General features: G+C 39.9%; 1 protein-coding gene across 6 annotated transcripts in view; it reads right to left on the reverse strand.

Moving 5' to 3' along the window:
* The window catches only part of jph1a (junctophilin 1a), an 81,266-nt gene that overhangs the window by 42,530 nt on the left and 16,255 nt on the right, over nt 1–22,481 (reverse strand). The gene's annotated exons all lie outside the window — the stretch shown is intronic.

Consider the following 22,481-nt stretch of genomic DNA (forward strand, 5'->3'; position numbering starts at 1 on the left):
TAAGGGTCATAAATCTGTAGATCGTTTATTTTAGACATATATCTAGTTATCTGTTCATTAGAAAAATGAGCCGTGTAGTCCGTCGTTTGAAATTGATCCATTCTGTACACGAGTGCAGCAGTATTCAGCGGTGTTTTTGACCGACAAGATGGTGGTTGTGTACTTTCCGGTCACGTGACTGCAAGATCTCTATAGATAATGGATGGATGGATGATCACGTGGGACACAAATTGAACTGAAACATGCTTTTAATATCACAATATGGATTTTGCTGTATTAGTATTCTAGCCATGAACAAAAGAAAGAGAATGTGCACCAAATCCAAAGGTCAGTGAGTTCTTATGTTCATTGGATTGATTATTGGTTTTGTGTTCAGCCACATGCTACTTTCAGCAGTGACATAATGTACCAAGTTGACTTGCTATCTTAAATCCCCTAAAAAAACCTTTCATCCATTATCCCTATCGTCGCTAAAAACATCCTGAATGACACAATTCAAACGTTACAATACTGTATAATTAACAATTATTCCATGAAATCGACTCGTACATGAACTGATGGCCGACAAGGTGCATATCACTGAGTTGGCTATAAGCCGTGTATGACGAGATTGAGTGGAATAACTGTTTTATTCTATCCAGATTCGCTGGATTTTGAGAAACAGAGCATTTTTATTTGTACTTTTTGCAAATTTGATAAATAAAAACTTTATACAAAACATCTGACAAAATCATTTCCGCTTAGAATGTAAACAAACTGGCAAAATGACAGTAGCAATTTGTGAAAAATGCTATAATAATAATTCTTGAAAAATAAACAAAAGATATGTTCTTACCATCAAATACTTTTATTCCATATTTTGTTGCTTTTTTGTATTTTTGGGGTTTTGTTTTCGAGTAGAGATTTTATTTCGTCCTCGGTTGGTTCAGCAACACGGTCCGCCATTTTGTTTGTCTCTACTCATGGTATATGAGCTGACAGCCTAGCAGTAGAGTAGCCAATCAGAGTGTGTGATTGCTCATATCCAGTGAATGTGGACAGAATAATAAACATTATACATGTCTTGAGCTGTCTTAATGAAAAATACAACAAGATGCTCTGACAGCATGATATCCCCCGCTACAATATATTGCAAACGAAATTGCAATATGCGTATTACTGTCCTATAACAAAGCCTTTTGCCAAGTTTCGTGAAATTCCTCCAAAAATTGTGAGAGGAATTGATTTCAGAAGGTGAGAACCCTTTCTGGGACGGACGGACAGACAGACAGACAGACAGACAGACTTCGCCATGACATAATCCCCCTTCGGGCCTTTCAGCCAGCAGGGGATAAAAATCGGTGTGAACTTGTGTCAAATCTAATATGATAATTTTATTAACCTTTCTGACCACCTCATCTCATTATCTCTAGCCACTTTATCCTGTTCTACAGGGTCGCAGGCAAGCTGGAGCCTATCCCAGCTGACTACGGGCGAAAGGCGGGGTACACCCTGGACAAGTAGCCAGGTCATCACAGGGCTGACACATAGACACAGACAACCATTCACACTCTCATTCACACCTACGGTCAATTTAGAGTCACCAGTTAAACTAACCTGCATGTCTTTGGACTGTGGGGGAAACCGGAGCACCTGGAGGAAACCCACGCGTACACAGGGAGAACATGCAAACTCTGCACAGAAAGGCCCTCACCGGCCACGGGGCTTGAACCCAGACCTTCTTGCTGTGAGGCGACAGCGCTAACCACGACACCATCGTGCCGCCCTTCTGCCCACCTTCTTAAAAAAAAATAAAAATATATATATATATGCAAGTGTTATCAAGTTTGCACGCATAAAAAATCAAGACCTTGGTGTTTTGCTGTGTGCGACACTCACATATAAAAATAAATTCTACCTGAACATCTTTTTTTTTTGCTTAGTTATTTAAAACTGTTGCGATGCCATACATACTCACTCACCATTTTATTAGTAATGCCTATACAACTGTTCATGCATGCAATTATTCAATCAGCCAAGCTTGTGGCTGTCACAGTCCGGTCCAGTCCATCCATGCCTGAGTTTGTGGGACTTCCACGCCGGCTCCAGGCCGGATCCGGGACAGGAACTCAGTCCTGCCCTGCTGGAGGCCATCTTCCCTGCAGCGGCACTCCCACACCTGTTACAACTCCTCTCCCATCAGCCAGGGCCTTCTTAAAGGGCCCATGGCATGGTGGTTTGTTGATGCTTTAAACGGGCTCGTGGAGGCTTCCGGATGTTATATCCGCAGCCTTTCTCGAAATGAACCCTCGGTACGTAGATATAGCCTCCTGGGAGAAAGCCCCATTTCAGCGCTTTTCCCAGTGCGTCGTTTTGCTAATGAGAAGCAGGAGGCGGGGAAGGGTAGACGATGGGGGCGTGCCATGGGGAGGGGCTGCCGTCTGCCTGCCAAGCCGGCCGAGAGTGCCCCTCGTCGGGCACGGCCAGGCGGGCGAATGCCCTGGTCCGTCCGCCCTGTCTAAAAAAATGGTACAACTCGAGCCCATGGTAAAACTGGGACTTTGTCGGTTTTTTTTCAGCCTGAGGCCCATGGTAAAACTGAGCAATTTTACCATGGAGGAGTGGGGACTTTGCCGTTTCCCCCCAACTCGCCCCTGGGAGAACCGCTGCCTCCACGGGCGGCTGGTGCCGCTGGAGGGCCACCCGCGCGACCTCGCCAGACCAACCGAAGATCCGCGGTGCTGCGGTATCGTCACGTCTAGGCGGGATTCTGACTTAGAGGCGTTCAGTCATAATCCCACAGATGGTAGCTTGAACACGCACTCCATAACCAAAGAGGATAGAAGCAGCAACTACAGCAACATATCGCTTATCCAACAGAAGACATGCATTGCGGAGCAATAGTCAAACATAAGCTCATAAGTTACAGTCAATTTCCAGACTAAACTCAGTTTAACAGAGCATGCTGCATGCTCTTTATTTCTGTAGCACAGAGTACCTGGCTAACTGCAGGAAGCGGTTAGCTGCACAGCTAATGTAGCCATTGCTAGGCTAACGCACCGATTTTAAAACACGGCAAAACGACCAGTTATACACTTACTTGTTCGGTGTTTGTTGCTGATGCGGCAGGGATGCTTGGCACAGACCCAGGCTTCAGTGACAGTTGATGTGCAAAACCTGCCCTGTACTGTCCCAAGTTGTGGAAACATTCCTCAGGAAAATGCCTCTGACAAACATACACCGTCTTAGGTAGACTCGACGGCGTATTATTGAAGTAAATAAAATTAAGCCACTGCGTCTTCAGGGGCTCTCCCGTCGGCAGTAAAAACAGACTCCTTTCTGTGTTGTCACATCCATGTACAGCGCAATTTCCATGTTGTGTCTTCTATGGGCTCCTCACTACAAAATGTAGTCATGTGTTCTGCGCATGCGCAGTAGGCTTGGTAGGACAAACAGCAACTTTTGAGTTGGGCGGGCAATCCATACAGTGGGTGGGAATCCAGAGGGGGGGCGTGGGGATCATCTCCCTTGCTGACGTAGGCAAGGGAAGAGTTTATCAACGCGCCGTTTTGACGCGCCATTCTCAAATGTTGGGCATAGTTTGGTTTACACATTATGAAATTTCTAGCCACTGGGGTGACTTAAGAAGGTCAGAGGAACTCATTTTAACGTTAAAAAACCTCAGAAAGTGAAAATTTCATGCCATGGGACCTTTAAGAGCTGTTTGGAGCTACTCCAGTTACTAGACTGTCTCTTGTAGACTTTCCTCGCCTCGCTACAGCCTTTTGGAATTGTGACTTCTCGAGTCCCCCCTGCCTATTGTTCCGTATTTTTTTTGGTCTAGTTTTCTGTCCAGTTTTGGCCCCTGTTCTACCTGCCTGTTCTTCTGGATTGTGTTTTTTGCTTCCTCTACCTGGGTTTCCTTTGTCCCTATTTTCTTCAGTTTTTGTGAAGATTTTTCTGTCCTGTTTTTGTCCCTGACCATGCCTGCCTGCCTGTGTTTTGACCTCTTGGCCTGTTCTTTGACCACTGATTTTTTTGCCTGAGTCCTATTGTACCTCTGCCCTCAACTTCATTAAAGAAGTTCTTTTCTGTACACTGCCTGTTTTGAGTCTGCTCTTGGGTCTTCACTTCACCTCAGCTCACCATTTCTGACAGTGGCAGCAGTGCAATGCACTAAATCAAGCAGAGATACAGGTGGAGTGCTTCAGTTTAAAATGTTCACATCAAACATCAGAATAAGGGGGAAAATGGGATCTCAGTGATTTTGACCAGAGTATAGTTTCTGGTGCCTGATGGACTGGTTTGAGTATTTCAGAAACGGATGATGTCCTGGGATTTTCACATACAGTCGGGCAAAAAAGTATTTAGTCAATCACCAATTGTGCAAGTTCTCCCACTTAAAAAGATGAGAGAGGCCTGTAATTTTCATCATAGGTACACTTCAACTATGAGAGACAGAATGAGAAAAAAAAATCCAGAAAATCACATTGTCTGATTTTTAAATAATTTATTTGCAAATTATGGTGGAAAATAAGTATTTGGTCAATAACAAAAGTTCATCTCAATGCTTTGTTATATACCCTTTGTTGGCAATGACAGAGGTCAAACGTTTTCTGTAAGTCTTCACAAGGTTTTCACACACTGTTGCTGGTATTTTGGCCCATTCCTCCATGCAGATCTCCTCTAGAGCAGTGATGTTTTGGGGCTGTCGCTGGGCAACACGGACTTTCAACTCCCTCCAAAGATTTTCTATGGGGTTGAGATCTGGAGACTGGCTAGGCCACTCCAGGACCTTGAAATGCTTCTTACGAAGCCACTCCTGTGTTGCCCGGGCGGTGTGTTTGGGATCACTGTCATGCTGAAAGACCCAGCCACGTTTCATCTTCAATGCCCTTGCTGATGGAAGGAGGTTTTCACTCAAAATCTCACGATACATGGCCCCATTCATTCTTTCCTTTACACGGATCAGTCGTCCTGGTCCCTTTGCAGAAAAACACCCCCAAAGCATGATGTTTCCACCCCCATGCTTCACAGTAGGTATGGTGTTCTTTGGCTGCAACTCAGCATTCTTTCTCCTCCAAACACGACAAGTTGAGTTTTTACCAAAAAGTTCTATTTTGGTTTCATCTGACCATTTGACATTCACCCAATCCTCTTCTGGATCATCCAAACGCTCTCTAGCAAACTTCAGACGGGCCTGGACATGTACTGGCTTAAGCAGGGGGACACGTCTGGCACTGCAGGATTTGAGTCCCTGGCGGCGTAGTGTGTTACTGATGGTAGCCTTTGTTACTTTGGTCCCAACTCTCTGCAGGTCATTCACTAGGTCCTCCCATGTGGTTCTGGGATTTTTGCTCACCGTTCTTGTGATCATTTTGACCCCACGGGGTGAGATCTTGCGTGGAGCCCCAGATCGAGGGAGATTATCAGTGGTCTTGTATGTCTTCCATTTTCTAATAATTGCTCCCACAGCAAGATTTCTTCACACCAAGCTGCTTACCTATTGCAGATTCAGTCTTCCCAGCCTGGTGCAGGTCTACAATTTTGTTTCTGGTGTCCTTTGATAGCTCTTTGGTCTTGGCCATAGTGGAGTTTGGCGTGTGACTGTTTGAGGTTGTGGACAGGTGTCTTTTATACTGATAACGAGTTCAAACAGGTGCCATTAATACAGGTAACGAATGGAGGACAGAGGAGCCTCTTAAAGAAGTTGTTACAGGTCTGTGAGAGCCAGAAATCTTGCTTGTTTGTAGGTGACCAAATACTTATTTTACCGAGGAATTTATTAAAAATCCTACAATGTGATTTCCTGGATTCTTTCCCCCCATTCTGTCTCTCATAGTTGAAGTGTACCTATGATGAAAATTACAGGCCTCTCTCATCTTTTTAAGTGGGAGAACTTGCACAATTGGTGGCTGACTAAATACTTTTTTGCCCCACTGTACACAAGTCTCTAGGGTTTCTAAAGAATGGTGTGGAAAAAAACCATCCAGTGAGTGGCATTTCTGCAGGTGGAAATGCCTTGTTACCTCTGCCAAGGAGGTTATGTTTTCGGTAATGTTGGTTTGTTTGTTTGTTTTGTTGGTTTGTCTGTTAGCAACATTACGGAAAAAGTAATGAACAGATTGCTCTGAAATTTTTTCCAGAGATGTGACTGGGCACAAGTAACAATCCATTAAATTTTGGCGGTGATCCGGATCACCTTCTGGATCCCGGATTTTTTTAAGGGATTCTTGGCGGAGGTCTGCGCTCTCCGAGTGCTTTTCTAGTTGACAAAAGAGATCACAGAAAAATGGCCAGGGGTGGGTTTCCCAAAAGCATCGTAGCACAAAGGTAGCGCGAACAGCACAATGAGCACTCTCTCTCCTAGTTAAGACGCTCTTTGTATTAAGAGGTTTTTGGGAAACCTACTGCAGACTGATTCAAGCTGACAGGAAGTCTATATTACAGCACCTTAAATAAACACTCTTTACAACCATGGTGAGCAGAAAAGCATCTCAGAACGCATGACATGCCAAAACTTGGGGGGTCCTTCAGCAGCAGAAGACCACACACATGGGGTTCCACTCCAGTCAGCCAAGAACCGGAATCTGAGGCTGATTATACAACCCCGATTCCAAAAAAGTTGGGACAAAGTACAAATTGTAAATAAAAACGGAATGCAATGATGTGGAAGTTTCAAAATTCCATATTTTATTCAGAACAGAACATAGATGACATATCAAATGTTTAAACTGAGAAAATGTATCATTTAAAGAGAAAAATTAGGTGATTTTAAATTTCATGACAACAACACATCTCAAAAAAGTTGGGACAAGGCCATGTTTACCACTGTGAGACATCCCCTTTTCTCTTTACAACAGTCTGTAAACGTCTGGGGACTGAGGAGACAAGTTGCTCAAGTTTAGGGATAGGAATGTTAACCCATTCTTGTCTAATGTAGGATTCTAGTTGCTCAACTGTCTTAGGTCTTTTTTGTCATCTCTTCCGTTTTATGATACGCCAAATGTTTTCTATGGGTGAAAGATCTGGACTGCAGGCTGGCCAGTTCAGTACCCGGACCCTTCTTCTACGCAGCCATGATGCTGTAATTGATGCAGTATGTGGTTTGGCATTGTCATGTTGGAAAATGCAAGGTCTTCCCTGAAAGAGACGTCGTCTGGATGGGAACATATGTTGCTCTAGAACCTGGATATACCTTTCAGCATTGATGGTGTCTTTCCAGATGTGTAAGCTGCCCATGCCACACGCACTAATGCAACCCCATACCATCAGAGATGCAGGCTTCTGAACTGAGCGCTGATAACAACTTGGGTCGTCCTTCTCGTCTTTAGTCCAAATGACACGGCGTCCCTGATTTCCATAAAGAACTTCAAATTTTGATTCGTCTGACCACAGAACAGTTTTCCACTTTGCCACAGTCCATTTTAAATGAGCCTTGGCCTAGAGAAGACGTCTGTGCTTCTGGATCATGTTTAGATACGGCTTCTTCTTTGAACTATAGAGTTTTAGCTGGCAACGGCGGATGGCACGGTGAATTGTGTTCACAGATAATGTTCTCTGGAAATATTCCTGAGCCCATTTTGTGATTTCCAATATAGAAGCATGCCTGTATGTGATGCATTGCCATCTAAGGGCCCGAAGATCACGGGCACCCAGTATGGTTTTCCGGCCTTGACCCTTACGCACAGAGATTCTTCCAGATTCTCTGAATCTTTTGATGATATTATGCACTGTAGATGATGATATATTCAAACTCTTTGCAATTTTACACTGTCGGACTCCTTTCTGATATTGCTCCACTATTTGTTGGCGCAGAATTAGGGGGATCAGTGATTCTCTTCCCATCTTTACTTCTGAGAGCCGCTGCCACGCCAAGATGCTCTTTTTATACCCAGTCATGTTAATGACCTATTGCCAATTGACCTAATGAGTTGCAATTTGGTCCTCCAGCTGTTCCATTTTTGTACCTTTAACTTTTCCAGCCTCTTATTGCCCTTGTCCCAACTTTTTTGAGATGTGTTGCTGTCATGAAATTTCAAATGAGCCAATATTTGGCATGAAATTTCAAAATGTCTCACTTTCGACATTTGATTTGTTGTCTATGTTCTATTGTGAATACAATATCAGTTTTTGAGATTTGTAAATTATTGCATTCCGTTTTTATTTAAAATTTGTACTTTGTCCCAACTTTTTTGGAATCGGGGTTGTATAATCTTTTCCCAATTTTTCAAATACCCAGCCACTTGTACTTCTGTAATGATTATGACAAATGTCAGATGTATTTTTAGACTAAGCTGAGCTCTGTTCTCAGTAATCAAGAATTCCCTCAAATATACTTTATTAAAATGCATGAGAGGCCAGCGGTCTGGTGTGTAGTTCAAAAATAGATCTTATTCAGTGAGGACATACAACCAGCTTTGGATTTTCACACAACACAAAAAGCCACTTCTTAAAAAGTGATGGAAATGTGAAGCTGAAGTTTATGGAGCCCAACTCCATACCCTACTCACTATTTGGAGAAAAACACAATTTTATAGTCATGCTGGAAGATAATCAGATGTAGATTCTGATGTCAAAGGCTTATTATTGATTTGGTTTTTCTATTAAAAGTAACTAATGGGGGCATCGTGGCTCAGGTGGATAAGGCGCCATACCATAAATCCGGGGACCCGGGTTCGATTCTGGCCTGAGGTCATTTCCCCATCCCTCCCCGTCTCTTTCTCCTGCTCATTTCCTGTCTCTACACTGTCCTATCCAATAATAAAGGTGACAAAAGCCCCAAAAAAATCTTTAAAAGTAACTAATACATTAACTAAGCTAATGTTGTTGGATTATGCAGATATGAATCTCATCTCATCTCATTATCTCTAGCCGCTTTATCCTGTTCTACAGGGTCGCAGGCAAGCTGGAGCCTATCCCAGCTGACTACGGGCGAGAGGCGGGGTACACCCTGGACAAGTCGCCAGGTCATCACAGGGCTGACACATAGACACAGACAACCATTCACATTCACACCTACGGTCAATTTAGAGCCACCAATTAGCCTAACCTGCATGTCTTTGGACTGTGGCGGAAACCGGAGCACCCGGAGGAAACCCACGCAGACACGGGGAGAACATGCAAACTCCACACAGAAAGGCCGTCGCCGGCCACAGGGCTCGAACCCGGACCTTCTTGCTGTGAGGCGACAGCGCTAACCACTACACCACCGTGCCGCCCACCAGATATGAATCAGTAGATTAATTTCTTTTGGTGATGTTGTTATTGTCGTAACATTAGCTATAGCTATAGCCAAAGGGATGCGTTTATTTTCTGAAAATACATCTTGTCACAAAATCAAGGCAACACAGCAGGTCTTTCAACTACATTTTACTTGCTAGTTCTGCACCACTTAATTAGCTGGTGCTAGCAGTTAGTTCATTGCATCATCTGCAATAAATAGATTGACCTTACCTAAATTATAATAACAGCTAATTATTTGGCTAGGTAATTAAAAGGGTAACAATTTCTAGCTACAGCTGTCATTAATTGTGGTTATGTATCATAAATACTTAGATTGTAGTCCGTGAAAGCAAGCGGTATCTTGGCACAACATTTAAAATTTGTATGAGTAAGGACTCAAAGAGGAAATATTCCAGTGCAAGTTTAACCATGTTGTAAGAAGCAAAACAGCTGATCTGATTACAGCAGTCCCCATAAATTAAGTCCTCTTTTTTGCAGTTTCCAAGCTTCCTTTTAAACTTCTAATTTAAGGTGAGATTCACGGTCTTTATGTCAGATGCAATCTAGATTTACAGTATTAAAGGCAGGGTATGTAATTTTGAAGAACCCAGCACCAAGAGTAAGCAAGACTTTGAAAGTATCCAACTGAAAAATCCCACCCCTTCCCTTCAGCGCTCCTCCTGATTACTGCTGGAGCACGAGTCCACCACAGAGAGAGAGAGAGAGAGAGAGAGAGAGAGAGAGAGAGAGAGAGAGAGTTGAGCGTAGGGGCGTAGTGCATCGTTGTCATATCCAACTACCTCATGTCTCATTCACATGTAAGAAAACACTTAACATTCTCATAATAAACGTAAACACTGAACACAGCTATTGTTAGTACTCACAGCTGTCGACTAGCTCGCTAGTTTTCGCAATATGTCTGCAAAACACCTGCCTAGCCTTGTGGAAGACTCCGGGCATGCGCAATGAGTGCACAGGTAGGCCATCCAATCACTTCATTCCGACCAGATGAAATGACTGGATGGGCTTTTTACAGCCCTGTAATTGCCACAGATGAAGGATCGTTTTTCCTTTTATTGTCAGAAAATTTGATTTATTCATTGCTGTCAGGATGTATAGAGAATTTCAAGAAATATAACAAAAACGAAAAGGCCTACCCTGCCTTTAAGAGCAGTTATGTGACTTTAATGAACATTAAATTCAGCCTATAAAATGCTACCACAATCTAATAACAGTTATTATGGTTTTATATTCTATAAAGATAAGAAAAGCTCAAAACTTGATTTACTTTAATGATTTAAAAAAAAAATCATAATGCTAAATTGACATCTAAATAGCCAACAGGTCTCTCTCTCTCTCTCTCTCTCTCTCTCTCTCTCTCTCTTCCACCCACAGTTGGAAAAAAGAGTGTGTAACAAGAAGAGTGGAAGAGTCACCATGGCAATCACTGTAGTGTCCATTCACGGAACACTGTCTCTCTCTTTCTCTCTCACACACACACACTTCTTCCGGCGTCCTGAACTGAATTCAACACCCGGTATTCACAGATTAAACCTGGTGAAGGAAAGGTCACATTGCCTGGCAACACCGTGTGTGTGTGTGTGTGTGTGTGTGTGTGTGTGTGTGTGTGTGTGTGTGTGTGTGTGTGTGTGTAATTGCCCAATCAAGCCTCACCCATTTCCATTTTACTCTCCTGTCAATAGAATAGCACAGAATGGCACTTGGTTTTCCAGCTGATTGATTCAAATAACAAAATAAACAATTCCATATGGTCTCACACACACACACACACACACACACACACACACACACACACACACACACACACACACACACAAGCACTGTGGTGGAAATAAAAATGACTGAGATCTAGACTTCAACTACCTCAGTGGTAATTATGGAAAAATCAAAAGCACATCCAGAAGAAAACAAATTCAGTTCCTTATATGTAATTTTGATCTGCTATGAAATAAGAGTGAAAAAAAAAAAGATTTGGCCTTGCTTAGTTTGTGTAATTACTAAGTGCTGGCGCAGGTGTCACAAGCTCACTGCGCTATTCATAGAGGTCTAAGAATTTTTAATGGGTTTGTGGCTGAGGAATATTTTTGTACAGTAATGCACACTCAGCACAGTATCACTGTCCAAGACCATCACAGTCCATTAACTAACACACACGCGAGCACACACACACACACACACACACACACACACACACACACACACACACACACTCTTTGCTTTCTCTCAGTACCCTAACCTTTAGGTTTAAAGAAGCACCGCAAACTTAAATGTGTTTTTGAGTTGTAAACTAAATGATATGAATGTACTGGAATAAAACAAAACAAAACATCAATACTCATGATAATATTGCCAAAATTACCATTTTTATTTAAAAAAATCAGCATTTTTTGCGTGAAAAAAAATGGCTCAAAACGTCATCTACTTGTTAAAATCATCCTGAATCTTGCAAGGCTGATGTTGATATCGAGTCATCAATTTGGTGCTTTTCTATGTCATGGAATGTTTGTTTACAAAAAGGATGTTAACACCCTCTAATAAATACAAATTTATGACAATGTGAATCAATGAAATAACAAGAGTGCTCTGAGAGCACAATATCCCCTGCTACAATATATTACAAACGAAATTGCAATATGCATATTACTGTCCTATAACAAAGCCTTTTGCCAAGTTTCGTGAAATTCCTCCAAAAATTGTGAGAGGAGTTGATTTCAGAAGGTGAGAACCCTTTCTGGGACGGAAGGACAGACAGAAGGATGGACGGACTTCGCCATGATATAATCCCCCTTCGGGCCTTACGGCCAGCGGGGGATAAAAAATGAATCGCAGTTATTAGCAGGTTGCCTAATCACTTCGTTTTTTTTAGTGGTAATTGCATTGTTTAGACAGCAGAGGGTGTAATACCATACAATAGAGGGAATACACGTGACTTTACCCTAGGCAGAAGTAACACAGCACTAATAATGCACAAAAATATTTTACTCCAACCTTTACATATGTGAGTAAATAATTATTGTTGGTTATTAAGAAATTGAAACAAAAGTTTTATTTAACAAAAGTAATATTTCAGTTGATAAAAGATAGGGAAATAAATGTTGCATTATTTTGGTAACAAAAGTTTCTTCTTTTAATTTTTTTAAAAATATTGTGGGAAAATCGAATCGTGAGCCCAGTATTGTGAATCAATTCGAATCGTGAACTGGGTGAATCATTACATGCTGATTTATTAGTGTGTCGACAGAAAGTTGTGCGACTTCAGCAGTTACAGAAAGGAACATGACTTAAACTTGGCACTTAAACTACCGTACAGTCAAATGATTGTGTTCTCTGTGTTCATGAAAAGACGCGTGATCCTAATGATTTCAGAAGATTAATGATTTCATCAGAGCATAATTTTACTTAGGAAGAATTTTGGTTTTTAATAATGTACCAATACATGTGATGAAAATGCTGATGTTCCCAATGGTTCTGTCTCACTTCTACTGCCACTGTCTTTCCATCATCCATATAATGTACAGTACCTTGACACATTCACAAGGCACCAAAGCAGAAATACATTAATACATTAATTCAGTTCAAATCTCCTTCAGTGACCTGCTTTACCCGTACTGATTAAAGCATCAGAGTCACAAACATGATTTCCATGTTCAGTGTGTCACCCGAAATCTGATATAAGATTATTTTAAGAGGGTGAGAATCAAACAGAACATTGTTTCGACATTACATTGTTCTGATAAACTAATGAAGAGATCATCTTACCAAGTCTGCTTTAACAATATTCTAGCAGCTTCTCTCACTGAATAACTGAGCCCTCAATAGAAAATAGAAATATACCATCAACACCCTCATATATTTCAGTGGACAGGACATCACATTTTTATTTCCAGTTGTACACCAAGCATTAAGAAAACAGCAAAGTGTGAGCACTACTTCATAATTAGCAGCTTCTCCAGTTTCAGCAGCCAAGGATACTATGGTCTTGCCTTTTTTTTTTTTTTTTGGCCTACAAGACCAAGGCTTATGAATTTGCAGGTCTTAGATAAAGTCAGTACAATGCGAGTACAAGTAAGAACTCCGAGAAGCAAATGCAGGTCCTGTGTCCTTTCCCGTTCAGTGAACTCGTATTTCTGCTGGACAAATGTTGTGTTTCATGAGATAAGCCTATCAACATATGAATCGGGAACGATTTGTGCCGGTGTTTTGAACTCTCTGATATTAATAGCCCCGACCCTCTCCCCTGGAAGCCCCTCCCCCACATCTTACATGTTCTTGGAACTCAAGCAATGTGTTTGACCTAGCTAACATTAAACGAGTATATACAGTACCAGTCAAAAGTTTGGACACACCTTCTAATTCAATTAGGATTTTTTTTATATTTATTAATTAAAAGTCGCTTCATGTCTTAAAGTAATGATGGATGTCGTTTCTCTTTACTTAGTTGAGCGCTTCTTGACATAATATGGATCACTACAGTTGTGGAATAAGGCTGTTTACTGTATGTTTATTATTTACTATTTACTGTTTGATCTCAAATGCATTAAGAAGGCAAGAAAATAATCCACTAATTAACTTTTGATGAGGCACCTGTTAATTGGAAAGCATTCCAGGTGACTACCTCATGAAGCTGGTTAAGATAATGCCAATAGTGTACAAAATGTCATCAAGGTAAACGCTGGCTACTTTGAAGAATCTAAAATATGAAACATATTTTGTTTTTCAAGTCTTTCCCCCACATAATTCCATACATGTTCTATATGTTATTTCAAAGTTTTGATGTCTTCAGTATTGTTCTACAATGTAGAAAATAATCAAAATACAGAAAAATCTATGAATGAGTGGCGATGTGCAAACTTTTGTCTTGTACTGTATTTAACGTCAGTTACGGTAATTATATTTATTAGGAATGCCATCAAAATATTAGGCTGAAAATGGTCAAAAATGGCATTTTTGGTTTTCATCTGATAGAGAAAAAGCGCAAGATTGTGAAGATTAAAAATGCCTACAATGAAGCATCCATCCATCCATTATCCGTAACCGCTTATCCTGTGCAGGGTCGCGGGCAAGCTGGAGCCTATTCCAGCTGAATATGGGCGAGAGGCAGGGTACACCCTGGACAAGTCGCCAGGTCATCGCCAGGGTCCTACAATGAAGCATCAAATCTAAAACCAATTACCAAGTGAACAAATACCCTGTTATTTTTATCTCCTGCAAAGATCAACATTAAAAATGTCATCCATGTGAACATTAGACAACCGATTTACAAAAGAAATTTATTAAAATTGAAAATTTTTATGGGAATTGTTTTGTTATGTATGTGTTATGGGTTTTAAATATTTACTGTACATTACTAAAAATCCATGGTATTGTCGCTGCCAGCAAGCAGCTCACGACTACACAGTTGGTAATATTATTACTGTACACACTCCTCAACTCTTCTAAAATCTGACATGGTAGAAATGCTCATATTTCTGTTTTTCTGAATGATTAATGTGTATATATTTTTTTCTTTTACAATAGTTAATCGCAATCAGGAAAATATCAGTATAAAGCGTAATGATCTAGGTTATGTTTTCAGATAATGTTGTTTATGACAAGCCTCTAGGTCAATCTTCAGTGCGCGTTATCTATGGAGGCGGAGCATATTGATGAATTGCAAATAGTAATGGGCTACAACAATGCACAGGTGTTCTATGTACAAGCTGCCATAGTCAACGGGAATTTTCAGGCCTCTTTCTCTCTCATATGCACTCCAGCCTCATCCATTTATGAGACCAAGAGCTCTGCACAAGGTCGCTATTTGTGTGCTTGAATTATGGAGTTATTGCTTGGATTGTCTTGTGTCTTTAATTCACATGATTTGCAAACCTATTAATTACTTTGCTGGGAAGAAATCAATTGCCATGAACTCTACGGTCATGAACAGACTGAATGTCTGATCATAGCAAAAATTTCAAAAACATATATACATGTTAGGGGTGGAGGATACGTCAGAAATATTTAAGTTATTCCACGAAATTGAGTCATACATGAGCTGATAGCCGACGAGGTGCGTTATAAGCCATACATGACAAGATTGAGTGGAATAACTGTTTTATTTTTTCCACATTCACTGGATTTTGAAAAACAGAGCATTTTTATTTTTTGCAAATTTGATAAATAAAACCTTTATACAAAATGTCCAACAAAATCATTTCCGTTTTGAATGTAAACAAACCGGTGAAATGACAGTAGAAATTTGTGAAAAAACACTATAATAATAATTCTTGGAAAATAAAAAGAAATGTTCTTACCATCAAATACTTTTATTCCATATTTTGTTGCTTTTTTGTATTTTTGGGGGTTTTGTTTTCAAGTAGAGTTTTCATTTCGTCCTTAGTTGGTTCAGCAACACACTCTGCCATTTTGTTTTTCTCTACTCACGGTATATGAGCTGATAGCCTAGAAGTAGAGTAGCCGATCAGAGTAGGCGATCGCTCATATCCACTGAATGTGGATAGAATAATATACAGTATATCATGAGGTGTGTGTACTGTATATAGGTGTATTAACCAAGTGCCAGCAAAGCAACAGTATTACAGTAAAGATGCTACAGTATGTGTAAGAATTTGTAAGAATTTAAGTTTAAACCATTCAAAACATTAACCAAAATTAGCAACAGAGTGTGAAGAAATAACAGTTTTGATGTTACGTCAAAGACGTCTATGTATCGTGTGGCAGAGATATCTCCTGAAGTTACTATGTTAAGCAGCTCCGGACCAAGACACACCCTCCATCTCGTAATACCACTTTGTAAATATGAATTTTCACACACACACACACACACACACACACACACACACACACACACACACACACACACACACACGCACACACTCTTGTACTTCTATGTGGGAAATTACTGACATAATGCATTCCCTAGCCCCTTACCCTAACCTTAACCATTACAACTAAATGCCTAACCCCAACCTTTACCCTAAACTGACCCGAAACATAATTCTAACCTGAACCTCAACGCTACGTCTTAACCCTCAAACAGCCCTCTGAAGAAGTGAGGACCAGCCAAAATGTCCTCACTTCCCAAAAATGTTGGGAAAAACCTATTCTGGTCTTCAATATGTAGCAAGCAAGCACACACACACACACACACACACACACACACACACACACACACACACACACACATCAGATCAATCAATAGTGATGAAGTGGTGTTACACTGTGTACTGGGTTGTGTATTTCTGTCCAGCGGTGATAAGCTGCCTTGCCTTATTTAGTCAGCCGGGGAGTGAGGAGTGTGCTGACACACCACTGCATTTTAAACACACACACACCATGGCAGACAAGGCGGGGGGCTCCGTGCTTATTAAACAGACACTTTAACCGCCACATGTCTTCTACACAAACTTTTTTTTCAGATTTACATTTCCATCCAAACGTTTCTTAACGTTGAGGCTCGTTTCAGCGAAGAAACAATGAACGGTGAATGTTTCAATCAACTACTGTTCTGTTAAATATCCTGAACAGAAGCACCAAGATGATGTCATGAAAACAGCGTCAGCCAAACACACAGTCATGGAGAGTCTGAGCCACACACTCATTACATCACCATTTATTCTAAACACATAGCTACGTGCTGCATCTTATCCCGCTTACTTTCATACTGCATAATGTTGCATTACAAAGCAAAGAAACCAGCGAAACTAGGTACAGCTGGGAATAAGGGAATAGCAGAAACTAGGTAACACCGGAGCCTAGAGACGGTTGAAGCTAGGGAATACTAACTGCGGTGCTTATCAGAAGAGGACATGTGAGAGGGTACGAGGGAACTGAAGAGGACTGAACAGCTTCATTAGCATCAACACTCTATCCTATTCTCTCTTATTGATACACTCACCATGTATTACCATGTATTATATTATCAAGAAGAGAGAACACTTACATTAAAAATGCTCCACTTTTCAACATATACACAAAAAATGAATAAAAAAGGAACAAATAGTTCTTACTAATAATTTTTTTTACATAATATTTAATACGTTTACATATATAACAGATTTTGAGCTAAGATGAATGAATGGACGAATGAACAGTTAAATAAAAGTTTCATCTTCACATTGCGTTAAAGTGGACTGCCGTTGTCTGGATATCTACACTAAAGCTGTGTGTGTAACAGAGTGATAGTGTTACATGGAAAACAGATTTGCATGTCCTTCATGGCCTTACACTTACTCGCTAACCTTTAATGCTAGTAATTTCAACAGAAGTCAACTGTTAGATATAATAATGAGAGTTATAATCCGACCACTCAGTGCATTTTAGCATTATGGTAAATTTGTTGGTTTCATGAAAATGCCAATTTTTCTCTTTTTGCTACCATGATTTAGATTTGTACGCCTAAACACATAAACCGAAGTGTGAGGCTCGGCATAAATCATCTCAACTCTGTCTTTCTCGATACAATACATCTCCAGTTTATCCTTTCTAAAACTGTCATTGAGTTGGGTAAGAGCTGCAGGTCTGAAGTCATTACAGTGCTTGCAAAGCAACCGTTCTTCTCTTTTTCCTAGAATATTCATAAAATTATTTCTATATTATTTTCAGTGAAAAGTGCACTGTGGATTTTTAGTTTGTAATCTGAAATAATTATGATAAAAGTATAAAACTTCTTTGCCTGAAATACAGTACTGTGCAAAAGTCTTAGGCCTCCTATTTTTTTCACACAAATTTTGTTATAGAGAGCTGGCTGGTGGGTAGGAACTGGCGGTAGGGTTGGGCATTGTTTCAATTTTATCTGATTCTGCTTATCCATTCCAGTCCATCTTTCACACTGTTGTGGCATTATAAATGCATGCAAATGAACAATAAACAAATGGACACGCGATTGTGTTGATGCATGACATAGTCACGTAAAGAGGTCCTGGCAGATACAGTACTGTGGAACCCAATGTGGTCTTCTGCTGTTGCATGCTGAGATGCTTTTCTGCTCACCACATTGGGTGTCTTAGACACCCAATTTTTTTTCATACAAGCTTTGTTATAAATTTCTATTTTATGACTTCTATATTATCAAGTCAATACAAAAACATTTTAGAGTCCAAACGTTCGTTTTCCAACAAAATTAAATGCTACAGAAAAAAAAAAAGTTTGTATCTGAGCAGCATATTACATAAGAGAGCACTTTTCAGATTAATAAAGAAAACATAATGAAGGCTGCTGGGTTTTGGTGCAAAATGAAGAAGCGAGTGTGACAGTCAAAGAGTCCAGAAGAACTGTGGCTGGTTCTGTAAGATGCTCAGTAAAACCTACAGCTCATTTCCTTATCAAACTGCACTCACTGTACCTCAGACTACTATTTTTTTTTTAAGCAAAGGGTCGTCTCACATCAAATACTGACTTTTTTCCTTTATTATGGCTTACTGATGTTTATAGTAATTTTTTAGTGTTAAACATTTCATTTCATTATTTTTAATCCATTTTTGATCTACAGCATTTCTTTACATGTGCCTAAGACTTTTGCACACTACTGTATAACAAAATTTCTACCATTTTAACCTCTACATAGTGGTCCTAAACATGTAATGATACTACTACTACTACTACTACTAATAATAATAATAATAATAATAATATTAATAATAATAATGATGATGATGCTATTTATTAAAGGGGAACTGAAGTCATTTTTAAACTTACTTTATTTCTTAATTAACGTGTTATTCAATTACGTTTTCGGTTTTAGTAAACTTATATCGTGACTCGTATTGGCAACTAATTGCAATTAAATATTATACTTATCAGCCTATTCGGTTTTTAGCCGTGTTGAATGTAGTTCGTTTGGTCCACGGCAGGCGTCACTTATCCGCGCGATCTTCACGAGACTTGTGCGAGACTTTGAAACGTGAAGTGTCAGCCAGGTGTCCTTGGCATCTTGTGTCACATTTATTCCACCAAATGAACTGTTTTCCAAACAAAATATTGCACAAAAATGAGTTTAAATGACGATTACTGCCTACTTTCTTCAAACTTTCCTGACTGCTATCAAAACAAACAAAACTTCCGGCTTGATTACATCAGCATTCGAAAGAGGGCACACGTGTCTTTTGGCAATGTTGGCAGATTTTGGTCACTTTGACTTCCGCTGTACGTTTTACTTCCGTCCTACGATGTCTTGCACAGGTCTCAACGAATCTCATTTACGGCCATTGCTTTGACATATGGACTGATATATTACAGAGCATATTTCAAACACTCATAACTTGCTAAGCAGTGAAAAAATAGCTGTCAGAAATGCATTCCTATATTTAATAAAATGAGAAATAGAATTTTGATAATAAAAAAATTTGCCTTCAGTTCTTCTTTAAATGGCTCTTTCTACAAGTTTATTTTCCCAATTTACAAAACAAAACTTCACTTTCTCTTGTTCATGTGTTAAAAGTGACAATTTATTTCCCTTTTCCACAAGTTGACACAGTTCGCTGAGGTCTTAATGAAATATCTGTGATATGTTTTGGTCAAAATACCATAAGAATAAAACACAGTTCCCTTCTCACCCTGTCTAATCAGCCCTGTTCAAATCAGCGGATTTGAGTTCCTGTTCCTTTAAATGATAATGAGCCACTGCTCACCCCACCCCCCTCTTCCACTAGCCAAACAGGTAGCACTTGCCTCATGATATTCATTCGCTAATGCAGTTCTGAACCTACTCAGATGATGGGGTGGTATAATTCTAATAAGTTCCACTTGTGACATAGAAAGAGGAGCCAAATCTGAACGGCTTGTTGAAGCTCATGTTTTCTGAGCTAGGCAGCCCAGAAGAAACTGACTGGGTGTATTATTTCAAAGTTGGTAGGCTCCAGATACCCAATATGTGCACAAGCACTGAAAAAGTGAGTTGTTCCTAATATGTTCTCCTTTAATGTTTAAAAACATTATAGCTTCTCTTTGGTTTGTTGAACTGGACACAAAAAAGCACACATGCCTCATTGATGATTTATATGAAATAAGAAAATCATCAATAATTAGTGAGTTTTTTGGTCGTTGAGTCTTCAACTAACAAGTTTAACTAGTTATTCCAAATACGCATCCTCATGAGTGCAGCACAACAATAAGCATGCTACTTAGTTATCAGCCAAATACACACAGTACCAGTCAAAACTTTGGACACATGTAATTCAATGTTTTTTTCTTTATTTTTATTAATTAAAAGTCACTTCATGTCTTAAAGTAATGATGGATGTCGTTTCTCTTTACTTAGTTGAGCGCTTCTTGACATAATATGGATTACTACAGTTGTGGAATAGGGCTATTTACTATATTGTTATTATTATTATTATTATTATTATTATTATTATTATTATTCACTGTTTACTGTTTGATCTCAGAGGCATTAAGAAAGCAATAAATTGCACTAATTAACTTTTGACGAGGCACCTGTTAATTGGAAAGCATTTCAGGTGACTCCCTCATGAAGCTGGTTAAGATAATGCCAATAGTGTACAAAGTGTCGTCAAGGTAAACGCTGGATACTTTGAAGAATCGAAAATATGAAACGTGTTGTTTAACATTTTTTTGTTTACTACATAATTCTATATATGTTCCATAGGTTATTTCATAGTTTTAGTGTCTTCAGTATTGTTCTACAAAGTAGAAAATAGTCCAAATACAGAAACACCTATGCATAAGTAGGGGTGTCTAAACTTTTGACTGGTAACAGGTGTGATGTCTCAAATTAGCATTTATAATGTAAAAAATACTTTTGGTTATATAGATTGAGACGCTACAATATATAACCAATACAGTATTTTTTCTGTAATACTGTGTGGGGAGAAATACTACATAAATAAGCTTTTGTTGTATTCAATTAGCTTAAAAGTTGATAGTGAATAATGCTCACTATGTAATATTGAGGTATTTATATACATGGCAAAATCCCACAGAGGCCTAACATGACCACGAGTTCTGTTGTAAATGAACACATTTAAGATGTAGTACAATGACCTTACTCTAATTTCATTATCCCTGTAATGACCCCAGTGTGGGTGCATGTGTGTGTGTGTGTGTGGTAGCGAGTGTAACCGCACTCCCAAGAGGACCAAATGCCAAGCTGTGTGTGGTTAACCTATCTCAGGTCACACACACTCATACACACACAGTTGGATCAGTGTGTTTTCACATACTGTTCTATAGCTACACGTCATTCTTTCTTGCAACATATAATTTAATGTGGTGTAAAGTACTGTGAACATGGTATAAGAAGCCAAATGGGCCACTTGATTTGCAGTGTGTGTGTGTGTGTGTGTGTGTGTGTGTGTGTGTGTGTGTGCAAACAGACTAACCAGGATGGCTTAATTATAATGAATGGCTGATCTCACACACACACACACACACACACACACTTACCCACCCACTGACCAGTCGAGTCACTAAACCTTGAGTCCGAGTCAAGTCCAAGTCATTAAAAAAATTGAGTCGAATCCACTATTGATCCGAGTCGAGTCCGAGAACAAGACTCCAACTGCACCATTTGATGATGGCTGTTTTAGCGCCATTAACATTAGTTTGTTCCTGAACATGACGTATAAACAGGTGAATGTGAATTCTCTTTATCAGGGAGTGTGAAGTATTCTGTCAGAGATGGTTGGGAGACGGCTGTAAGTGCAGAAGGTGTGTTTATTAATACAAGTGAAGATGGTAAACAATCCAGAACGGCAGGGAAAATCATAAAACAGTGAAACAGGCAATAGGTCGAGCGAGGCACAAACAGGTTATCATAGACTCGGCAGAATCAAAGACAAGAAACAGGAAATCAGGGATCAGAAAACCAAACAAAGAAATAAGGCTCGATAACGCGTCAGGAACACAACTCAATACTTTGCAAAGTATGTGTGTTTTCACAGTTTTTATATAGGCACGCTGATTGTGCCTTAATCCTGTGGAGGTGCAAGTCATTTATGGCATGCGCGAGAGTCCGCTTGGCACACGCGCTGTCCGGAGCGCGCCCAAAAGTCTATGAGGCGTGCAGGTGTGACACCCTTGCATGAAATTAGTACAAAAATTAATGTAGATATAAATATCTTATGCCAAATTGTTATGGCATGTTACAAAAAAATAAAGGAAAACTCACGAGTCCTTCTCTCCAATTTATGAGTCCTAATTCAGTTAATGCACGAGTCCGAGTCCAAGTCCAAGTCATCAGTGCTCCAGTCCAAGTCGAGTCACGAGTCCTTAAAATTAGGGCACAAGTCGGACTCGAGTCC

Source organism: Neoarius graeffei, chromosome 19 (assembly GCF_027579695.1).
Source record: "Neoarius graeffei isolate fNeoGra1 chromosome 19, fNeoGra1.pri, whole genome shotgun sequence".
Classification (NCBI taxonomy): Eukaryota; Metazoa; Chordata; class Actinopteri; order Siluriformes; family Ariidae; genus Neoarius; species Neoarius graeffei.